The sequence below is a fragment of the Syngnathus leptorhynchus genome, chromosome 13 (assembly GCF_054491065.1).
Source record: "Syngnathus leptorhynchus isolate UIUO chromosome 13, UIUO_Slep, whole genome shotgun sequence".
In the NCBI taxonomy this organism is placed as follows: Eukaryota; Metazoa; Chordata; class Actinopteri; order Syngnathiformes; family Syngnathidae; genus Syngnathus; species Syngnathus leptorhynchus.
In genome coordinates, this window is record NC_141207.1 from 8179351 (window position 1) to 8204198 (window position 24848).

The following is a 24848-nucleotide window of genomic DNA, read 5'->3' on the forward strand; positions in this document are numbered from 1 at the left end:
CTTTATGATCTCTTGTCATTTTTAGTCCAAGCTCAAATATCGATTTTGGTACGAAATGGAGAAACAAGCTGATTTGGTTCATCTTGAATCTTAAGGAAGCCTTTTTCTAAACACGGAGAACATTTTACGCTGATTATCAGTCCAGCTCCACACCCTTGTAGATGAATAATCCAGTGCTAAAGGTTATGTCTGTCAACAATGTATGCGATATGATCTGCTCAAACATGGCTTTATTTTGAAATAACAGGAAGGCTAGTTTAGTTCCAACATACCATTCTAAATAAAGTCCGTTAAGGTTTATCACCGTCATTGCCGTTTGAGAATCGAGATTTCCGAATATCAACATATTCGTCGTGTTCTGACAGATTGTCCAACGCCATAATCCGAGTGCAACCAAATTAAAACGACATGTCAATCCAAGCCAACGTTATCCAGGTGAGCAAAACGTACTACTCCAAGAGGGGAGATATGGAATCAAGAAAACACCACTTACGATTGTTGACGGAGCGTCTCTTCAGCAAGTCAAGTTACCCGCTGGACGCAGCACCGCGGCTGAACTTTGCCCGACGTACCGAATAGATGTCAGTTATTAACAGGCGGCCGTAGCATTTGATCACATGACTTGGACTCTCGAGGCGATTTTGTTGGTCGGCTTTCGAATTGCGGGGAAATCACAATCCTAGTTTCAAGCACAAAAATGTCATCGTCACGGAAGTCACGCTCATCATATCGCCGCTCTGCTAACGATGGCCACTCAATGACCCCCCCCCTCCCCTCTCGGCCGCGCCTAAAGTGAGTGATGGATCGACTCCATCTGTAAAGTGGAATGGAGCGCAATTGTTGGGCGTAAAAATAGAGCGGGGGAGCCTGCAGCAGCACAACTGGGACTTAATGAGGGATGCAATCATCAATTATTCAAAACTCTTAATCATGGCGGTGCAAAAAACACGCACGTGTGCATACACACATACACACACACACACACACACACACACACACTGACTTGCCACAACCCTCTCAAGGCGTCGCCGCAGGCAGACAGATCCAAATAGATGAAGAACGATTGAAAGAAAGAAAAACTCCTGTTGCTCTACTTTGTGTTTACGTTATTTCCAACAATCCAACCACACACACACACACACACACACACGCACAAAAATCGGATTTCATGTTTCACTGCAAAATTGCTGTCAAACAAGGAGGCAACATTTGAAGGTAGTTTGGAAAAGTTCTACAAAGACGATGTCCCATTTCCCCATGTGTGTGTCTGTGTGAACCCTGGCGTTGTCTCAATTTGGATCGAGTTCACAAATCGATAAGACACCGAGCGACAGCGTCCCACAAAGCGAAAAGGGAAATTGACAAAATGACCACCAGAAATCATTTGTCTGACTGCTTGGAAATCAATAGTGGGCCTTCCATGATCAAAGAATAAAAATAAACATATTGGAAGGAGATGACAAGGAATGCGGCTACTGCACCGCGGACTCTGCTAGCCTTAATCAGCTTGGACGAGAGCACAAAAAAAAAAAAAAAAAAATCAATAAACATCCCGCGCTCATGTCACTTGACTACCCAACCAAAGTGAGATTTTTTTTTTTTTTTTCCCTCAATGAAAGTTAGATCAACAGACAGAGTGGCAGACAGAGCAACCTACTAAGGCTTTGAACTTTTCTCCAACTCCAACACAAATGCATATAAAGGCAAAGTGTGGAAATGTGCTTCTGGAGGTGAAGCAGCTCTGGCAAAAAGCGAGCCTTTTAACACCCTGCGGTCCATCAGTCGGTCGGCGTGAACTCTCCCAGGGTGCACAGAACATTGCCATTCGCTCCCCAGTGGGGGGGGGGGGGGCAGAGTCAATACAAAAAAAAAAAAAAATCCTGAAAAAAGCTTAAGTGTGTGTGTGTGTGTGTGTGTGTGTGGCGCAGACGGGCAGGGTTTTAGCATTCAAACATTCAAACATCTTTTTTTTCTCAAAACAACATAAATGCTCTCCACTTTCCCCAAAAATTCAAATTATTTAATTCAAAATACCTTATTCATTAATGCTCCATTTACACCACAAAACAATAAAATGCCAACTCAATGTCGTATTGAATCACCACAAAATGGCTCTCATTTCCTGTAAAAACAGCTTCAAAATAAATCATATTTCCAAACACGACACTCTTGGTGAGCAACTCAATGTCACCATTTGTTCTTTTCGTGCTTTGGCTGTCATCATTGCAAACTCCAAGACTGTGTGTGTGTGTGTGTGTGTGTGTGTGTGTGTGTGTGTGTGTGTGTGTGTGTGTGTGTGTGTGTGTGTGTGCAGGTAATGACGGCAGCGTCCCAGCCCGTTAATGTCCTGGCCTCTCGGCGCCATCCATCATAGCGCCGTGCCGCTAACGATAGCACAGACACCGGATTGGGGGGGGGGGGGGGGGGAGAGAAAAGAGGACAAAGATTGATAAAGACAAAAGAGCAATAAAGAAGAAAGCTGAGTATAAAATATACCAGTGGGGATTAAAAGTGACAAAAAGGCTACTAAAAAAAAATAATTAAGGATTATATTGGATTTTGGGGTGATATTTCACAATGAAGTAAATTGTAATTTGCAGGTCAACTTAAACTGACCTTGTCTAAACTTTTGAATGCTTGTTTAATGTTTCAGTACTTTGGGCACAACTTGAAGGTCTTCCTTCAAAAGACAAAAAGTATCTTTGCCGATCTGACGGTCAGCAGGTATCATGAAAAAGGCAGAGAGGCCCCAGAAATGAACCCTGTGGAACACCATAAAACAGTGTGGAACCCAACTGTTACTTTTGGGGAGGCTAAAACGTATTCATGGCACTTCCATCCATTTGAATAGGGACGGTGCCAAATCTAGCCCCGGGGTTTACTGGAGTCCCGTGTGGAGCACGTTTGCCTTCAAACTTAAACTTGCATCTCAAGGCACCACTCCATAAAATGTACGAGTCCTTGACCGGCTCAAAGTGGAAAGCGCCTGGAGATAACTGCTGAAGCGATATGGTGCCATACAAACAAAAGCAACTTGACAGCAATTGTGACAATATCATAAAGGATTCTTCCTCATTGTTGTGATGTCACCCTGGAGGTTCTTTATTCATGCAGGTAAATGCAATGAGAGGCTAACTGTTAGAAGGCAGTTTTTTTTTTCCTCCCCACCCTTCCCCTATCTTCTCGCCGGAAGCGAGATGGAGGCCGACGCTGCTGTGAAATTGGCCTGTCAGATGCCTCCACTGGCAGAAAAACACAAACTGCGAATATGCTAATAGACTGCAGATTAAGATAGAGTACAGTAGTAGCTGCGGGCGCATGCCAGGGCATTGATATGCGCCCGTGCACGCCGGCTGGCTGGTTGCGGCGCTAATGCAGTGTGGAGTGGACTGAATGGTGATGGGAGCAAGTGTTTGATGAGCTTGCAGGTGAGAACAACCAGAGAAAATGTGCTTGCTTGGCTTGCGTGGAGAATGCAACCACAAAAAGACTAAATGAATGAATCAATAATGATATATCTCATTCATAATTCATGAAATATTTTGCCACCATTGATAATTTCCTTATAATCAAATACTAGCCACAGATATGCTATCCAGTTCCGCAAAACGTTTGTCGATGATCAACGAGCTAACATCAAACCGGCTGATGAATTGGTCGGGGCGCTAAAATGTATCCACAATATTCTGGCCATAAGAAACAATCACATAGTCGTATTTCGCCAAGGAAACGAATCAGATTCCTACTTGAGCTATTGTGAAAATGTTGGAAAAAGTTGAATCCAGCAACGTGGTCACGTCGTTCAGAAGAAGCCGACCTTTTCCAGGTGCTGCCTTGTTGCATTATTGCACACGTGTGTGCACATGCGTGTGCACACGCGTGTGCGTGTGTCCCTGAGGGCAAGCATGTGATGAATGTGAGCAGCGAGGCTAATAAATTGCTCGGGGTCAATCCACTCCAGTGAGGAGGTCCAATCCCGAGAATGTCCGGCAGATATGCAGGATTCCAAATCTCCCCTGCAGCACAAATTCTTGGAGAAGCCGTTCATCAGGCCCGGGATCATTAAGTCCTTCTCGAGAGAGAGTAAGAGAGAAGGTGGGGGGGAAAATCACCATAAAACCTCGATCGAGGATCCATTTACAATCGAGAACCAAGTCAGAGTGCGTAATTTCCACCATCTTAGCACATCTATCATTTACCAGGGCCTCTCGAAGAAAAAAAATATGCTTCCGTTGCCATGATACCAAGCGGGCGGAGCTTATATTTTCACTTGGGGAAGCAGCACTTCATCCACAAAGCTTCAATTTACTCATTTCGGCAGTAATTCTAATGTAGTGGTTTTGCCGGTGATGTCACAATTCGTTAAAATTTCAGAAGGGCTGGAGCATGGGACACGGCTCCACTCGCCGCATGTCACAGAATCCAATCGAATCACCTGTTTAACCACTCACTGTTTCCATGAATCCAGCTCCACACACACACACAAACGCAATAGACCCCGAGGCTGAATGGGTGGTCCTTTAACGCCCCTCATTTTAAAAAGTGACTTATCGTGCTAATCAGAGCGCTACGACGGAGAGCGGCCGTTATCAGGCAGAGAGTAGCGCTAATTGAAAGACGCCCATCCTAATGTACAGATACGGAAAGGGAGAAAAGGCACACACACACACACACACACACACACACACACACACACACACACACACACACACACACACACACACACACACACACACACGCACGCCACCCTGTCCCAACTTTGCCATTGTAAGCCTTCAATTGAATATGTCGCGGCTAGATGCTCTTTGTTCCCACCGGGGGAGGCTAACACTATTTCATGGCAAGTTGCAAGCAATATTTGAAATTCAAAACACGACTGACAAAAGACAGCAAAGCTCATATCAAAGACAGCAAATTACAGGTTAACAATAATAGACAGTTGCGTGAACGCCATTGCAATCTAATGTAATTACAATTGCATAATAGCAGCCTAATAATATAATAATTCATATAATGAGCGCATCTGAAAAACAGCTAATAGCTAGCCTCGACCTTGCTACTTCAAAAAAAAAAAAAAGTGCACCAGGCGATCTGCGGCAGCCAGAATTATGAAACATTTACCATGTGTATTTTTCAAATCATCAATAAACTCATAAAAAATGTAATTGCTACTTATTTTGCTTGCTAGCAAACTTTAATAACTTAATTAGTGCCAAATAAACGGAGTCATTTTGTCGGCGCTTCGGGATGAGCTAGAATGCGTGTTGCCACTGCGCGAGATGAGCTTTAAGCTACTTTGCAAACACGTGAAATCGACGGCACCGGGTCGCTTTATTCCTCGTCAAAAAAGAAAAGCTTGACTAATATAATAAACGCACGCTTACAAGCTTCTAAAGCTTCTAAAGCCGCACGTCGCTAACTGTCTCTGGCGGTACTGATTTGGCGTGTGTACACACGGGGAGGCCTGGGTCTTTGTTAGCGTGTCGCTAATGTGTATTTACGCGGGTCAAATCCTCTTACGTGTGTGCCAGTAAACAAGGCTAAAATGGAAAATGTCATCGGTGCTACACGGGGGCCGCGTCCTGCGGTCAACAGGAAGCACGGTGACATTATCGAGAGCACGCTCTTTTGGTATTTCAACATATGTCAACATCGGCACAGTCCATCAGTGGGACGCCATTGACCAAAATCATGAAGGTCTCGAGACTAAGTAGCATCACATGGACAGGACGCATGGAAAAGTCCAAGGTGCTGTACCCGAAATCGAACAGGAAGTCGGCCAAATCCATATCAGTTGGGCCTGTTGCGATTTGAAATGAATTGTTCAGTTCGCTATGGGATTATTGTACTGGATTACATATTGGATTATGTTCTGATTTGAGTCACTTCCTGATTTGATTTTGAAACCCCGCCCTCTTGGTCCGCCGCCAATGCTGATTGGATAGGAGGTAAATTAGGTGCCGCCAGAAACGTTGCTAACCGCTGCTATTGAAGCGCGTCTAATATCGACAACAAAGAGGAGATGCGGGCTTGGAAATTAATTAGTAAATGAAAGGAAGGAAGAAGAGGGAGAGATACAAAGACTAAATCCTCCAAGGAAAACATCTTTGCCTTATTGGTTGCTCCTTTGCAACTTTTTTTTTCCTTCCCCCTCTGCTGCAGTTTCTGAGTGAGCGCCATCAGCGGCGACGCTAACGACGCTAACTCCCCCACCGGCGCTCGTGTTCATTAGCGGCTGCGCTCGTTGAATAAAGACTACGGCGTCGCCACTTGCTGGCGGCCTTTTAAGTGGCTAATATACTGGCTGGTGTTTGTTTGCGCTTTTCTCTTGTGCGCCCAAAATGTGCGCACAAGTGTGTGTGTGTGTGTGTGTGTGTGTGTGTGTGTGTCTGCAGATGCTAATCCCAGCACTGCTGGTGGATTGCGAGTGTTTTAAGAGATTACAGCCGTCAGTGGCAGATTAGCTGTTGGATTGACCCACGCCATCTCGCATCCGGCGCCGAAAGAACCACAATGGCAGACAGACGGACGGACGGACGGACGGATGGACGGGCAGAATGACATGAGATGAAATATTTGTTGTACATATACAAGGATGAAAGGTGCAAAAGTAGAAATAGCATAAAAAATACATCCATCATACTTTTCTGTATTATACGCCACTATTTTCACCCATGTGATCCTACAGTAGACTTACTTTTGCACCTCTCCTGTATATATTAGAGGTTTGAGGAAAAATAGTCTCAGTATGATCCTGTGCATTTGTTCACCGGCACTAGCGAAATAATAAACATATTGTGTATTACAGGTTCTCTCCAGGGATTAAAAGGCCTCGAAATGGACCGCATACATACACAAGCAAACAAGCAAGCACATTCCCTGTGGAGTGTGCAAGCAGTGTGGTTGATAATTACACGTTAAAAAAAAAAAAAAAAAAAAAAAAAAAAACCAGAAGGCACAGAGTAGTGACAAAACAGCAACAGAGTGGAACACCTCTTCTTGAAGGGACACGTCACGCTGCTTTCGCTTCATGCTTATTTTAAAATGTTCTGAGAAGAAGCAGACGAATGCTTTTGCAGCATCTCTAGCTCATGCTGCGAGGTCTGCGAAAAGTGCCGGTCTCATCATGAAAGACAGAAATGGACTTGGGCCGCAAAGGACCCCCACGTCGACACTGTACTTGCACGCCTCGCTAAGCCGGCGTCGCGCAATGCTAGCCCGAAAAAAATGAGCTTTGCGAAGTACCGTGATTTTACACCATTAATAATAACGAGGCTCACTTTTCATTGATCGGGTTAACAATACAGTCAAATCAATCGCTTTGAGGCTCAAAAAATAGTCGCTCGCCTAATCACGACACATAGCTCCGCCTCCGGTTGCCATGGAGCTGAAACAAAACATGCATAATTAGGTTGATGTGGTACGTCTTCGATCATGATGCCTTGCCCTTATTTGAAACTTAAAGGCCTGCGAGTCTACTGGTTTGAAAAGTTACTCAGAGACGTCTTCCTTGAAACGTATTGATTTATTTTAAACGTTTCTTATATCCGAGTGTCGAGATAGAAAACACCTCACGGCCGCTATATTCATTTTGTGCCACAATTTCAAACAGCAAGGCCTTGAGACTGATCAACTTTAGCTGGCCAAAAAAAAAAAAAAAAAAAAGATGGAGCGCAAGTATTTTATTGCTTACGGCAGGTGCCAGATGGGCAGCTCTGTCATTGGAAACATGGAGGCTATGTTTAAGGCTGAAAAACAACAAACGGGAGTTCTGGGTGATGACACACAGAGTTCAAAACAACTCCCCCCCCCTCTCCCAAAAAAAAAAACGGTTAACCGGCGCCGATAAAAGAAAATGACGAGCCCAAGAAAGCGAGAGCTTGGGAAGCCGAGATTTGAAGGAGGGCAAAAGAGAGCACTCAATAGTTTGTCTTGCTTTGAACCCAAACAATACTCCAGGGGTTACCATGGTGACCGGGCTCGCCTGCAGGGCCCATATAAGCGCATGTAAGAGGAAGTGGTGGGGGGTAATTGCGAGAAAAGCTTAACTTCATGAAAGCGGCAATGGAGGAAAAGGGGGAGGGAAAAAAATCAATCAATGAAGACCAATATCGTGCATTTATTTTGCTCTTTTATGCAAGTACAAATGTTCACTTCAGATTTCGACTCATCGGAGGCCTCCTCAATGATTCAAAACGAGAGCTGATGAGAAATCTACCCTGAGGGCACTCGCTGAAATAGTTTAGAAAAAAAAAAATGCTCCTTGCCCTATAAAAGATGAATGTTAATTAGAAAAAAATGGATTGACAGCCACGGCATAATATTACATGTAATATTTGCTAATCTTTTAAGCATGCTAGGAGCAGATTTTAGTGTGAGCCGGTGCAATGAAGAAAAAAAAACAAAAAACATCTCAAGATAACTAGAAGTTGCCTCTGAGATTTCCCATGATTTAAAAAAATAAAAGTTCATATTTTCCATTTTACTTCATGACATTAAGTAAATGCCTTGCTGTTAAGAATACATATTGGCCAAGCATACCTAACAGCAAGCAAGACACAGCCCCCCCAAAAAAAAGTCAGCCTACTGACCGGGTTAGAATTTCATGAGCACATGAAGTCCAAGCTGACTGCTTAATATGACAAGATCGACATTTTGCGAGTCGCAATGTAACGTTTCTTAAAGCCATTATTTCCCCAATACGACAGGGTGGGTGACAAGAATGGAAAAAGAATGCATAAGATCAAAATGACTCCTTTGATAATAAACGGAAATAAAACAATTCAGCAACCCTCATCCTTGCTACTGTTTCCAACTTAGCCGCCTCGGGCCTTAGGTTGCGCACCCCCCCCTGCCCGCCCGCAAACCGTCGGCACCCCCGATCATGCCCCGACGCTGTTGATGATGCGGACGGCGGCAAAGGAGCTCAAACTTTCACAGCTTGATGGGGTTGAATTAGCAACAAGCTTGACGAGAGGAGACGCCACTGAAATGCAGCGGCGTGGTTTCAAACACACTATATGTTTGACTGGGGGGGGGGGCGCGCACGCACACACACACACACACACACACACACACACACACACACACACACACACACACACACACATCTCAATGCACCAGAACATATTGCGTTGTAGTGATCCCCCCCCCCCCAACACCTGTTCTGCACTTACCTTAACACAGCAGCTAAAAGGAGCACACTTAGTTCCCATTTTGGAAAAAAAATAATAATAATAATAATAATAATTGAAAAGCAGGTTCAGTGGCGTTCCCGCACGCCTCCTTCTTCACCTCCTGCTGCTTTTTTTCACACATCCACAGAGAGTTGCAACGAGCGCAATAATCCACTTTTCCATGCCGGGGAGAGCGCGCGCAAGGTTCCTCACATCTTTTCTCGCTCTCAATCCCTTTTTTCCAAACTATGCCGGTCTTCTTTCAGCACCTCCTCCTCAACCCCCTCTCTCTCTCTCTCTCTCTCTCTCTCTCTCTCTCTCTCTCTCTCTCTCTTGCTCGCTCTCCCCGAGGTTGCCTGGTTACCTCCTTCTGCCGCACGTCAGCCAATAGCGGACCGGAGCTCCTCTTAACCCCTCCGATGCCTGACTGTCCTATTTGTAGCTTTCAAGGAGTAGGGAAAGTGATGGGGAAGGAGGGGGGCTGGGGGGTGGGGGGGGGCGCTGAGATTGAGCAGAAATGTATATTACCAAACTATAATGAGGAAGGAGAAGATGAAAGGAGAGTGAGGGGAGGCACTCGAGTCTCGGATTGACTTTGGAAATGAAAAAAGAAAGTGTTAAGGGGTTATGCTTGCGGGGCATATGATGTTTGTTTTCTGTCAATATTAAAAGGTTGGCACGTTCCATTGGAAATTTTAAAAAGGGGGAGCAAAGTGGGCCAGCGGTTATCAAGTGTGCCTCGAAATGAAATAACAGAGTAAATCTTTAATCTGCCTAGTTCTGAAAACTGAGGCTGTTCTAGGTGAAATTTGAGCCACAATTTGAAATTTGAAACTATAAATGCAATATTTTATTTTGGAATATTGCACTGCTGACAAATGTCGCCTATTCTAAAAACAAAAATAGCAATCAATAAATTGCGACGTCCTTTCCTGGTACCGTCGATACGTCTGGAGGTGAATTTACGACAGCGGGATGAGATTAGCGGCGACCCGTTTCACCTACGAGCTCCCACAATGCAACAGCGCCGCCGCCTTTAGCCCGCCATACAAAACCTGTCTTGGCTCCTTTAAGAGGATGACGAATTGATTTGATCCATTCAGAATCTGATCATGGCAAAAACAAAAACTCCCCAAAAACCTAAAACTAAATTATTTCTACGTCTGTTTGTTTTTTTTTAACTCGTTCATGCCGTAAAGTAAAGGAGGCTCTGAAAATGTCCGGCAGTGATTTACCAGGCATTGTTAAAAGCGGCTAATGAAGTGCTGATATTTACCCAACTTCCTTTTTTACGACTTTGGTTTAACGGCCTGGTTCATTCTGCATTAGCGGCCATTTGACGCTACTCACGTGGTCGATGCAGACCGATCGGAGCTTTGATTCAATGAAAGCACGAGGCCGGGGTGACTCCGAAGGACTTTAAGTGTAGAAAAATCACAGACGGAATAAAATCTCCAGGCTCTGTTGGACCGAAGCGGCGGGATGGCAACCTCGCTTGGCCTCTGTTTAACTGGGCATGTTGGACGACGCTGACGGCGGAGAGGCGTGAGGGGAGGGGGGTGAGAGGAGCCCGACCAAAAATAGTGGCGGGGTATATTCTCAATATCCAGAATGAATAATTCAAGGTTGGCTCCTTCCCATAAACGTTGTCCTCATTCGGTTAAACACACAAGCTCGGCTCTCACACACGGCTCATGTTGCGCGCGCTAAAAGACCTTCGGCTAATCTTTCTGACACTAAACTTTATTCCAGAATGTGAAATTGATCGAGCATCGCTTTCGTTACCGTGACAACCGAGGCTGGAGCTAGGGGCACTGGGACTAGGTGAGGGCAAGTCATGCTTTCCAAGTTTGTGACTATTTTTAGCAATGGAGACTTTGGAAAAACTCCCTTCGGAGCCGGAGACGATCTCCGCTCGGCGTCCAGACTGCAAATAAATGCGGCTCCCACAAAACGCCTTCTTACTGAGCCACCTACCTGAGCAGAAGCACACTTGGCATCCATGTCAGAGCTCCTCAAAGGCGGGCAAAGGTGCACCTGCGAGGCGAGGAGAAGAAGAAGAGAGAGGTGGGAGTAAGTGAGTGAGTGAGGGGGGGGGGGGGGGGCTCGGCTTAAGAAAAAAAAAAAAGCACTTGTCAGGTAGCCCATTAGAGCAACATTACAATTGCAATCTGAGTGTGTGAGAGTGACTCCTTTTGTGCCTCTCAACGCCAGCGGGAAGATGAGATCATTACCTGTGACTGTGAGGCTAATGTAGCACACAGCCGACAAACACACACAGACACACAGACACACACACACACATTGGGGAAGAAATGAGGCTAATGCGAGTGCGCTTCGGGAACGAAAACGGAGGCGACCGTGGGGCTCGCCTCCATTTGGATACCGCGCCGCTTTCCATTTTTACAAACGTCGCGGCGAGATGACATGAGACGAGAGCGACGGGATGTCTAATTGGACACGTGACGGGGATGAATCTTTCCATTTTTCGCTCAGTCAATGAATAAAACAGCTGTAGGCTCGGCGCGTCGTGCCGAGGTTAGCTCGTTAGCGCAGGTTAGGATAGTGCTAGCTTTGCTTTATAATGCGGGAGGGCGGCACGGTAGGATAGTGGTTAAGCATGTCGGCCCTACGGTTCTGATGTTCGGGTTTGTATTTGGGTTGAGGCAGTTTGATTGCAATTTATTATGTGATTACTTCTTTTAAAGTTAGCGTTAGGCTAGCAAACAGCATGATGACGAGGACGGTTTCAATAGCTAATTGTATTGAAGAGACAGAAAGGCACCAAAGTAGAAATCCTTGGAAATTTCCACAGCCCCTTGTTGTGAATTGTTAGAAAACAACAAGTTGTAAAATGCATTTCAAGTCCCTCTAGAAACTTCCCCAGAAATTTTCATTTATGCCTGTGTGGTGTCCAATAATTAACACTCGGCGGCACTAAACAAGGTCCAATTATGCAGACTAAAAACCGTCTGAGGACTGTTATCATGTAATCGAGTTGTTTTCCCCCCAGTGTGGCAGTTTAACGTAAAGTCATAGCAGACAATGAGAAGTGGCGAAATAAACCACTTGTAATTTCCGAGTAGATTTGCATAAGGAAAATGCACTGACTCCGCTTTCCAGTCATGCCTGGTAAATTGCCTCTTTCGCTTCCATTTTTGTTTCTACTTTCAATTACTTAAGCATTACCGCCGAGGCGAAACAGAATTAGCCAAGTCGTTTACAAAAAAACGCGCTAGGTCGTCTTCTTCGTCTTTTTTTGCTCGCTCCTCTTCGCTCCTCCCACGCGTTTTCGTAATCATGTCGCAATCACGCACGTGTGAAGCGGCATATGGGAATATTGAATATTAAGTGCACATTAAGTCCTAGCTAAGAAGAATAGGAGATGAATTAATCATGGTCGACGAGGTTGTTGGGAATCTTCTTCTTCTTTCTTCTCCTACGCAAGGAGGATGCGCTGCAGGAAAATTAGCGCCGACAGATGCTTGCATTTGTTCGAGTATTTAAGTCAGAGAGATGCGGCGTATCTTAAAAATGGCGCGATGACGCCGTAATACCATAAGACGGTTTTCAAACTCGGGTTTGCGTTTTCATCTTTGTGCTTCTTAAACACGCTGGCTCCCCGCTTGCTCCTAATAACCAATGATGAGCCCTCCACACTTGAGCACCCTCTCACCAGACTCCCACTGAGACCCCCCCCCCCCACACACACACACACACGATGACAGCCATCTGCAAGGCAATTAATGGCCGTATCTACTAAAAAGCAGAAGAGCAAGCATATGATTGGATGTTAGTTGTTTCAATCAGGCTTTCCAATTAGGATTATGGACTCAAATCAGGGTTTGGAAATTCAAATTCCAGTTTCTAACCTGAGTTCGGACAAAGCTGACAATGGCCGCGGTCGGTATTTGGCGGGCCATTCTTCAGCGGTGCAGTAAGTGAAGGCCGCGCTGGCAGCTAAGCCAAATGGAGCTCCATTTTTGCCCTCAGGAAGAAGAATGAGTCGCAGAATGAGGGTGCACACAGACGGGTGCAGGTATGATCATAAAGGCGGGGGGTGGGGGGGGGGGGGGGGGGGGGGAGTAGACACATGACCACGCCGCCAGCATACTGATGCCGCAGGCAAGCAGACGGCGCAGCGTGTGGCGTATTCTTTCAACTGCTTCCATTAGCGGGAAGTAACCAAGTTCAGTTTTTGGGAAGAGGGAGACAGTTGGAGTATTTGGAGAAAACCACACAAACACGAAGAATGCTCTATCAGGGATTCAAACCAGGAACTCCAGAGTGCGAGGCGGATAAACGAATCACAAACAACCATGACAATGCAGGTAATTGCACTTTTTTGCTTCTCAGTAGGAACAATTTCCTTGCACTTTTTTTTTTACGTTCCAAAGGTCTGAAAAAATCCCAACTTCAAATGCTGCATAATGAATCTCTGGAGATGTTTGAATGCAGCAAGTAGAGCAGGACTGTGATCAGATTCCTCCTGAGCCAGGATGCTGACTAACGGCGGCGGGCCACGCACGCCGTAGGGACGGGCGGCGGCGGCGACCGGCTGAGCCGAACCGAGCCTGTCCGCGGCCATTTGCTCGCTCTTTAATCTCGGCGGGCCCCGCTGCGGAGCAGGCGGCGCGGCACATTCCATTAATGTAAAGTGGGGCTTGAAGGCCCGTAATTTATTGGCTCTGCAGACTCTCCTTCCACCACCAAATACTCCCCTTGAGAGCCTCGGCTTCCTGCTTCCACTTTGACTGTTGGCCCTGTCAAAGGCAGAGCACGTGGAGACAAACTGACACAAACGATTTATTATTTTTACCTCGCTATTCAATACTTTCGTCCAAAACAGATTTGTTGACCAAATGGTGAGATGAGGAGGAGAGCATCAACCGTCAGGCAATATTAATGCTTGTGTTGGTCATTCCTCACTGTTAATTATTGAGAGCCTTTTCTTTGTGCATGTGGGTAAGTGAGAGTTAATTATGTGTATAATTCATGAACAGTTGCAGTCAGCTTCCCTTTAGTGAGGTCAATGGCCATCCTGAGGAAATAACACTTGGGCGTAAAGTGTGTGGAACTTTAGTAAACTAGTAGAGAGAATGAGACTGGAAATATTCAATAAAAAGTCTTCTTAGTAATCATAATAGCATTATTGTCATTTTGGAGGGGGGCATGAGTAAGCTTGCCTTCAGCCGGAACAACAAAACAAACTAGACAAAAATATGTATGTTGACACAAAATTAATTTCCCAGCTTGTGTTGTTTTATCTCTCCATTTCACTTGTGTTTGTTTGCTTGCCGCAGAACATTTTTGGCTTATTAGTAAATTTCGGGGGAGCCGGGGCACTAACTAGCTCCGACGTTAATCAACAGCTTCTTGCACTAGCGCTTAGCCTAGCATTTAGCCTAACACCCCCGCTAACAGCCACCGTCATGGGAACGCTAACAAACGGCGGCTTAAGAGAAAAACAACAAAAGTGAGTTTAATGAGAGCTCCGAGATAAAGCGCAGCACACGCGCGCACGCACGCACGCACCGTGACAGGCTCTTTGGCTTCGACTCTAATTAGACGGGAAGGAGCGCATGTGGAGAACAGGCTAACTAAGTGTCCGCGTCAATACGCCGTTGAGAGAGTCTGTTTGGACCTCACAGAGATCCATGGAGGAAGAGCCAGAGAAGGAGTCGGCGAGACAAATTAGATCGAGGCCAAGACTCGAAGGGAAGCAGTGAAGAAGAGGAATGTGCTGCAGTGGGAATGAAAACATATTGTAGTGTAACGTGAGCTGTCCGGCTATGACAAGTAGAATAGGAGAAAAAGAAAGTATGTCTGGTCTTTCTGCTTTGGTTCAGATGGGTGTGAACTGATGGAGCAGCCTGCACTGAAAGAAAAAAAAAAATCTCTATATATGTATGCAGGCCTGGTGGGAAGCAGGGCCGTAGATTGGGGGGGGGTGTGATGTGGTGCGTGCCCTCCGGTGGGACTTTGGCGTCGTCCATTAGCATTCATACCAGACAAATATATCTGCACGTGCGTCTTCATTCAAACGACTTTTGATCACCTTAATCAATTAGAGTTAGTTTCATCGAAAATGAACCGCCGTGTGCTAGCGAAGGCGTCTCTTTAGAAGAAAGCCACAGCGGACAATTTAATTTCCTCATCAAGGTGACGGATGAAAGATATTCGCTCTCACACTCGTACGCAAACACACGTGGCCACACGCGCGCGGTTATTACATTGCCTTTATTAAATATCCCGGCGGCCTCTTAATGGACAAATAGCATCTGATTCTATCAAGTCGTGTGTGGAGGACGCGAAGAGGAGGAGGAGGAGAATATTAACCGGGTCCTCGGCGGCACGGAGAATATGTCACGCAGAGCAAATGAGTAATTCCCAAACTGATTGATTGTGCCGCGGAGAAAGCCAGAGGAGAAGAAGAGCGACTGATAAAAGGGGCCATAAATGTGCTGAGAAGTGGAGGTGATTGGAGGTGATGAGGATGAAATGGGAGGAGAGAAAATGAAGGAGAGAAAGAAGTTCCGATGGAAACGGTGGAGCTTGTTGGACGTTTGACCGCACCCATATTCGGCGCACCCACGTTGGAAATTGGTGGGGCAAGGGCCATTTAGGTAGGTCACGTAGCGGCAAAATTCATTTCCTTTCAATTTCTCTTCGACTGCAACGTAGCAAAGTGCCGCGACGCCAAACGCTAGGAGTTATGTTTTGTAGCGAGCCATCACAATAATTTACGAGGTCACCGTTTGGAGATTTCCTTTTTTTTTTTTTCTGGAATCTCAGCCTTTTGTTGTTTTTGAGATCAGCCCAAAGCGATATCATCTGATGACATCTTGAACTTTGTTGAAGTGATTTGAGTGACATCTATGGAGATGGAAACGGTCTTCCTTTTGGGTTGGGTAAGAGAGCGATGCGTCTCGCACACAAGCAGATATCGACAAAGCAGAGAAGACGCCGCCACTGATGGAGAACAATTGGTGACTGATGTTAACCGACTGCTTTTAGCCATTCTGCTGCAATGAGTTATTGATCAGCTCTGCGGGACACAGCCGGCGGGAAGAATATTTGCCCCTGGGAGAGAAACTTTTTATATTTTTTTTTTAAACAACAGAGCTCTTGTACTGGATGGATGGATGGATGGATGGATGGATGGATGGATGGATGGATGGATGGATGGATGGATGGATGGATGGATGGATGGATGGATGGATGGGCGGGCGGGCGGACGGAGGGGCGGACGGACGGACGGACGGACGGATGGATGGATGGATGCGTCTCAGCTGACGTGCTGAGAAGTCGAGCATGATTAAATGAACACAATACAAGAAATGACACGCCGCTTTGGATGCTATGGGGAAAGCGGAAGGGAAAAAAAAAAACAGATGTTTAATTAAAAATATGCAAATTTGCCTCCAGATCGGTGGCTATCAAATTCAACTTAACAGCCGAAAGAGAACAAAAAAAAAAAAACGTTTGTGACGACGTTTTGATTGCAGAGAGTCGTCTTAATGCATTGCGATGAGATGACACGTCAATATTCCAAATGAAAAGGGAAATATGATTTATTTTAATGTGTCGTCTAGTTGGGCTTCTGCTGTGCATTCCACGTGTGAAATTAAACTTATGGCGAGTCGATATTGGTTTTTGGCATATTTTGAAAAAAAGACTTTCACACTAATCCTAAAACACCTGGAAACGGTTTAAATCGCGGCGAAATAAAAGAACCCACAAAACGTTTAAATGCAGTCTCGGCATATAAGTAAAAAAAAAAAAAAAACAGTGTTGGAAAAAAGAGCACAGTGTTCATATCTAAGGGCACGCTTGTCCCCCGCGGCCAATTACAGCCATCAAACCTTGCCGAGCTATCGATCACGCTGACCCGCCGCGTGTGGAGCACACATGTAACTTGTCCAGCCATCGGCCGAGCCAAGGCGTCAACTAACTCGCCGCTTGACCCCGCCGTGCGTCTGTAATCATAGCTGAAGTGGCAAGTGACGAAAGTCAGCTTTTTCCCAGACCGGTTTTGTCAGGCGTATTATGATAATTATGATTATAATATCCACACGGAAAACTTGCGCGAGTCACCCTGGTTAATTATTCAAGGTTCACATCTACATAGTATGCAAATGAGCTGATGTTAAGGTAACCAAAGTCACCTCGGGCGCCACGATCAAAAGTAACAAATTAAGAGAGTTTTAAATCAGCAATTTCTGTTGTTTCTGCAATTTCTGCTCCTTGTTTAGCCATCAAATATGACACGGCAAATATGTCACTCAAATCAACGGAACGATTTTATTGATGAGATCAGAAAAAGACATTTAATACCAAAGTTGTTTTTTTTTTTAATTACTCAGCGAGCTCACTTATTGATAAGATGTTGCAGATAGTTTTTGCCGTTAGTTGTGAGCAAAAGCGCTAAATGATGGCAGCGAATTGATGATAATGATAAATTGAATTGATAATGTGAGCTTAATGATAATACAAAATGTGAAACGCCCTAGATTGGCAAATGAAACTAGCATTAATGTTGTGAATATTAAAAAGGTTTCAAGTCATAGTTATTTGTACAAAAATGGTGCAGCAACACATGAAGACAGACTTTATAACAATACTGACAACATCGGCCTTGCAGCGCTACTACGAGTCAGCTAGCGTCTGACAATAGCGGCTCGTCCGAGAAAGAAGCCGGCGCATTGCTGTCAGGGCGTTGTAGCGGCAAAGGATTATGGGTCGGGGCTGTCAAGACTGCAAGCGGCTGCCCATTAGCCAACGCGTCGGGAAGCTGGTGGAGCGCTCTGCTTCCTGTCTGCGCTCGCTTCCTCCCAGAGTCTTGATTAGGGCTTCGGGGAGAAGGCGAGCAAGCTGAAGGGCAGCGGAGAACGAGAAACGACGAAGAGAGAGAGAGGTAAGACAAAGGGAGGGAAGTCAGAAAAGTGTCAAGAGCGCAAGGAAGAGGCTTTACTTCCTAATCTGGCGACACGACTCGCTACAAGTATTTTGACAGGCCGCTTTGTTACCTGATGAAAAGAATCTTTCATATTCTATTTCCATCCTCGCCAGAGCGCTTGTGTAGAAGTGTCGCTCCCCGAAGGGGGCCAATGGGTCTCCCTGTGATGTCTGAAAGAAAAACGAAAAACGCTCGGCGTGCTTTTCCCGACCACCCGGACGCGATTCGATGTCGGTAACGCTCGAGAGCTCGACATTGTGGAAAAAAAACGCTTTTTTCCGAGTAATTGGATGATTTTTAAATGGTGCCGTACTGATTGGCTTGCAGGTGAGAAGGACAGAAAAGGGCGTCGTGAGATCCGGCGTAAATCCCGCCATTATTTCGACTGAGCTGAAGCTTTAGGCGGCTCGGCTGTACGTTATCTGATCCCACGCTAGGAATTTCCTCGTCACCGCTGGCGCAAATTAAACGGCGTGACGCTAGAGAGGAGCCGCTGCAATTAGCGGGCACCTTAAATTCTCCCTTATTAAAAACAAGTCCTGTGTTTTTTTTTTCTTGGTCACCAAAATTGTGAATGTTTGAACTCCCCCATCGCCCCGAATCAAACGACTCGTACCGGGGCGCTTGTTAGCGAACGGCTGCTGTCAGTTTGCATTTCACGGCGAGGCGTGAGAACGCGGCGGCACAAGGACTCATTTAAGGCATCAAACCAAATGAGCGTAAATGTTTTTGCCAAACAGCCCCGAGCCGTCGTCGAGGCTTATTAGTTGGTGGGGGCTGAGATCTAACGCGGGAACATCAGCTTTGGCGGCGTTGCGCTAAATGCAGAAATATGACTAGCTATTTGGATCCTAGCTTAAAACCTGCATTGATATTTTTTCTTGCCATTTTTTAACTTGGGAATGCCAACAATCATAAAGCTCCTGAAGAAAACGGTCATCCCAAGACCAAACAGCGCATTCTCAGAAACTTGTATTGGACTTTTTATTGATTTATCAAATAACGTAACTGTTGTGTTTTGGGCTTTTTATTCCCGCTCTGCAGTTGATTTGAGCGAGCAGCAGGAAGCAGCTTGGGTCCAAAGGAACTTGTTTCTGGTTTTGTCCAAATGTGACATCCCAAGCTCCCCCGCTCGCTTCCCGATTAGTACCGCGGACACACACGGCGACCGCTCGACCCTTCACACGGAGGCCACCTGTGTCAAGTGTGACACCTCCTCTGGGCCTCCGTCTAAGCACCATCTTGTATTTCTAGCTTTGGCTGGACTAAGTCCAGATCGGCGTTTCACTCTAAAAATGATTTCTAACTAGTTCCATGCACAGTTGAAGTAAAAATCTCTCCAAAAATGATCCGATAATCAACACGATTTAATTACAACATTCTGATAAATACAATCTTTAGAAGAGGAAGGACCACAATGATGCAAATCCATACTGGATTGAAGAAGACTATGCTGATGACCTTTCAGGCAAAGACGAGGAGGAGGAAGATATATAGACGAAGAATCGCACAACTGTGGGGGTGGCAGGGTGACACAAGACGCTGTGTGTGTGTGTGTGTGTGTGTGTGTGTGTGTGTGTGTGTGTGTGCTATAAGACACTCTTTCCCACGCCGCATTAAGGCTGAGCACATACGATCGACAGTATGCTTGGCAGCCCAAAAACAAAGCGAGCTGCCGACTGAGAAACATTCGACCGTCAATGTCCGTTACTGAACCGGGCTCAAGAAAAAGAAAGGCTGAAATTAAGACGCTTTGGTTTCCTGAAGCGTTTTGTCGCTCGGCGGAGTTAAAAGCTGCCCGTGCCCCTCGGGCTGACAGAGACACGAGAGCCAGTGACACAAGTTAAGTGATTCCCAACCTCAGCCAGTCGAAATAAAAAATAAAAATAAAAAAAATATAGCACAACGCGCACGCACGTATTTGAGCACAGGGAAGCATTTTTTTTTTTTTTCTTCCTTTATATTCATCGATTTCCTCCCGTCGAGACGTGCACTCCTACGTGTCTAGTCTGATATGGAAGAGTTCACGCCGACCCAAGCGGCTTTTGCTCGTACTCGCCGCCCACGACATTAGGTACACCCACGCACGCGAATGCCATCCGGTAAAAGAGCCGAATGAAAACGAGTGGCTCTGCATTTTTCGACAGCGTGCCCGCGACTCATTAAAGTTGAACATCATATATTGTTCTCATCTGTCAAAAAGAAACGACGGTATTGTGATGACTGAGCGGCTTTTGGCGGGAACCTTGTCAGGAGTCGGCGAGGGGAATGAGATGCTAACAAAAGTGCGTTGTATATCAAGAATGGATTTACACACACACACACACACGTGCGGGAAGGAAGGGAGCAAATATATCACAATGCAAAGCGAGTGAACATCCGTCTAAGGCCCCATTCGCCTCGCTAATTAATACACAGGCAAGGACATGGGAAGCCATTAATCAGACGTCTACGAGGCACTGCTCATTCCGTAAAGGCTTTGTCGAAGTGGTACCAAATTTGCACCAGGGCTAAGCCAATAGGAAGTTTTTTCAAAAGTCGATAAAGAAATGGTCATAATAGGGTGACGGTGCACGTGGTGTCTTCATCGAAAAGAAATGTGCAACAATTAATCAATACAGCGACTACTAATTGGTTATTAACTATTTTCAATGTTGTTTTTTATTTTAATTTGTCCAAATCCTCTATTCTGCAAATTTATCAAATTTTAATCCGATCCAATCACAAAGCAAAAAAAAAAAAAAAACGAGATAAAGAAACATGTAGCAAATGATTTTAAAGGGACTCATGAGCCTAATTAGTCTTTCAGTGGTTGATGGTGAGGAAGCAAGATAAGGTGAAGGCCTCAAACGACAACTCAGCTTTTTTTTGTCGTCTTTGCGATCCGTGTCGCTTCATCTTTGTACGTAACAGCTAAGTCTCAAACACAGACCCGCCGGGGACCCCTTTTAGAAAATCTACGCAGACTTGTTTTGCATGTCAGCCATTTTGATAGTAGCAGACATTCAGGTATGTCAAGAACAAGTGCGACAGCTGACGTCAAAAAGGACACAAAAGAGTTGAAGACTAGCGTTTAGCTGCTCGGGGGGGGGGGGGGGGGGGGCACAAAGAAATCAAAACATGAGAAAATAACTGGTGTCAAGGAAGTATGTGACATACTGGATCTCTACTGGTGTAAGATCTCAACAATGATGTGAAAATTCTTGAGTTGTTTGTAAACTCAAAACGTCAGGACAGTTGAAAAGCCGAGGACTGCATCAAACTGGATCGGTCTTGAATCAACTTTCCATCCAGCTCTGGAGAAACCTGCCTTTCAAAATGTCAGCTCTCTGCACTTCTGTTATTTTCCCAGCGAAGTGGAGCAAGTGGGAAAAGGAGGAAGGGGGGGGGGGGGGGGTGACTGCTTCCCATTATCATCTAGACTGTGGGAGCTCGGGAGGCGATCGATGGCTGTATCCGACAAGGAGCTCCGCATGGATCTATACCGTGCCCCCTCCCTTTTTTTTTTTTTTAAAGAAAAAAAATCGTAGCCATACGTCATTACACACAAAAAGGCCCAGAGGAACAAATTGCGATGAAAAGTTCAAAGTGACTCGTGCTGAAATGGAATGCTCGGATCACGGCGTGCCATAAAAGCGGAGCGGGAGAAAAAAAAAACAAGAAAAAAAACAAGCTGAAGGGTGACGGCGTGTCATCTCGATAGTGGCGGCGCTTTAAGGTCAAAGCCGTAAAAGGCGCAGAGGCCACGATGAAAGATGATGAGTTTTGAACACATTTAATAATCTGCAAGTCGCCAAACTGTAAGGGTGCCTCAAAGGGGACATACACCATGAAAATGGACTCTTTAATACCTTGTATACAAATAGACGGGTCTCTGGAGTGCCCGCCGACGCATCAAGTGTGAAATTAAATCAACTATTTTGTTATCTGGCGACTTCTCGATGTATGGCTCGTCGCAAATTTTTTAAAATGCGATTTCATAATTTGGCCAATTCACAGAACCTCTCAAGAAGTAATGTTTGCAAAGGCCTCGGGCCATTTTCTCACTGAAACCTGGGGCCTGTTTTTAAATTGTAAAGAAAAAAGAAAAAAAAAATGTCACGTCTCCTCTAACACTGCCGCAGGACACGCAGAAAACCAAAGAAAAACCTCAAGACATCTGGGCTGGCCATTCCGTCGGCCCGTTAATGAACTTTATGGAGACGAAAGCTACGTTACTTAACAGAAACCGTTGGCTCATTGAGGCTCGCGACTAAATGCCGCGCTCTCGTTAAAGCGGCTCGCGTTGCTAAAGCGCCTTCAAATGGGCCCATAACAAAGCAATAGTATTTACATTTATACAAGGGACACAGCCAAAGCACCTCCAAAAAAAAAAAAAAAATCAAAGTGATTTTATAAAGCAACCGACACTACAAAAATAACAATGCTCGCTGAACTGAGCTCGAGTACAAATGTCACAAGCGAGCGCCTGACGCCTTGAGCGAGCACTCGCCGAGATACAAGGTGTTGGCAGCCGGCGCTCCCGTGAGATTTGCCCGATCACGGCGACGGCCCGCGTACACACCCGCCGCACGAAAGGACAGACTGGCAAATCTCAACGACGACGTGTGATCCTCATGGCATCAATAATGCAACGCCTCTAACATGCAGGGGGAACTCAGATTTCCCACAATGCATCAGTCTACTTCTCACGCTTTTTGCGTCAGCCTTACCTCCTCCGAGGCGCAAGGCACCGTCTTGGGAACGAGCGGCCCGCCGTGGGACATTGGTGAGTGACGTGTTGAGCCTCGTGGGAGCCAAATGTAACTGTGTGTTTCATTCAGACATTGGACTGCAGGCATACAGTTGATTCCTCACCCCCCGCCCCTCCTTCCTCACCCACTTCCTAATAGCGGACACAGTCAACCGTGCCAGTGAGCAGCGCCCCCCCCCCCCAAATGCTAATAGCGCCGGGCTAATGCCTTTCCCCTCTCTGCAGTGTTTCGTCTAACAGCCTCACCTGCAGTCTAAATGGCTCTGACACACAAACGCACACACGCAGACATCAACTTATCGTTTTTTTTTTTGCTGACGGGCCGCACTGCTCTGCGGAGGGATATTATTTAGCCGTATTGCGTCGCTTGCACTTGCAGGAGAGACAAACGTATTTGTCAAAACAGAGGTGAGGAGGGAGACTTGTCCTTCGTCATCATCTTGAAGATGCTCTGTCGCTTTCTAAGAGACAGAATCTCCTCCTCAAAACGGGGCTAATGTCAACGAAGATCTGAAAATTGTTTAACTATGCCAGCCGAGGCAGCCGGGTGACTTTGAGGTGGAATTTGTTTCCTGCCGGGATGGCGGCGGCAGTGCGTCACGCCGTTGGACGGGGGTTGGGGGGGGTTCATGACTTCTATTCAAAGACGTACGCTGAGGGGAGCGCGGATGCGTGACGAGGGCAGAAAAGAGGATTCGAGCATGCAGAGTGAGAAAGCGAGAGAAGGCTCACTACCTCGACTTGGCGAGAAGCCACGGGGGCTGTCTTTTTGCGAGGGGGGGGCCGAGCGTGTGTATTCTAGTGGGATTGTATATATTTTGGGCAAAACAATGAATAAAGCAACGGTAGCAGAGTGGAGAGGAGGGGGCGGGGCTAGAGGCCTTTAAATGCCCCCCCCCCCTACAACAGCCAACATGCTTGTTTGGCGAAAGAGAATTAGCATAGAACCAATGTGGACGGAACCGAGCGTTTGCATGCATTAGCATGAATTAGCCGACCCCCCCTCCCAAATCGTTGTGTGGTTGTTTCCATGCAGAAAAGACACACGTACACAAACGTGCGCATCACACGTGCACGTGATTTACTTTTTGATATTTCTACGTTGAGAAATTCGAGAAATGTGGAAATGAACACGTGACTGGAATGAAATGCGATAACGATCAATGCGTCCAAGGTTCCTCGCCAAACCAACAGGAAATAGTAAGAAAACACCATTCCATGACTAATTGTTTTATCCTGATGATCAATTTTCCCAGCGGAGCTTGAAATAACGGACTAAACACATTCAAGTGAATCTGCAACTGAGAGAGAGGATCCGATTGATCGGAAACGGATGCAATCGGAATCGAACTGAGACCCGCGGCGGTGCTTCCATTTTAGTGTGCTGCAGACCTGCAACCTACCCACCTCACAACTACAGCACTTTTTTTTTTTTTTTCTCACTGAGCGCTCCAAAACAGACGGTGGCAATTAGCCGGCTTGAATGTTTGGAAACAATAGAGGACACGACGGTGGCGACGGTCTTGGCAATGCATTGCGGCAGATAGGAGCTAAATTAGGGGATTAAAAAGGAGGCGGAAGGAAGAATACGACCTTTATAAACTCGTGTTTAAATTGTCGCCCGGGCGTAATGACAAAGAGCGCAGGGAGAACACGAAAAGATTAACGCCGAGTCAGCGCATTAAATTTTGTTCACCTCATTACAATCATGCTAGCGGTGTATTTGCACTTGAGTCTTTTATTTTGAAGACCAAAAATCCCAAGGAAAAAATTGTGCTGGACTTTCTCGGGTTGTCTAATTGGAACAAATCAAACCAGAACCAGAATCAATAGATCCACCACGCGGCGATCCACTCGTGATAATCGTCACAGGGATGGAGATAAAATGAAAAAAAGAAAAAAGCGCATGCTGAGTGCAGACCAGCGGGAGACGTGTTGGCTGGAGGCTGGCTCAGTGTGA

At 45.9% G+C, this 24848-nt stretch overlaps 1 protein-coding gene across 5 annotated transcripts in view; it reads right to left on the minus strand.

The window, feature by feature from the left end:
• Positions 1–24848, minus strand: part of dab1a (DAB adaptor protein 1a) — a 90364-nt gene that overhangs the window by 30568 nt on the left and 34948 nt on the right. For 4 of the 5 annotated variants that reach the window (XM_085928863.1, XM_085928865.1, XM_085928866.1 and 1 more), the window contains one exon: positions 11154–11213. The exons of the other annotated variant lie outside the window; for it this stretch is intronic. The gene's annotated coding sequence lies outside the window, so the exon portion shown is untranslated. The remainder of the gene's footprint in view (positions 1–11153; positions 11214–24848) is intronic. 5 annotated transcript variants of the gene reach the window in all.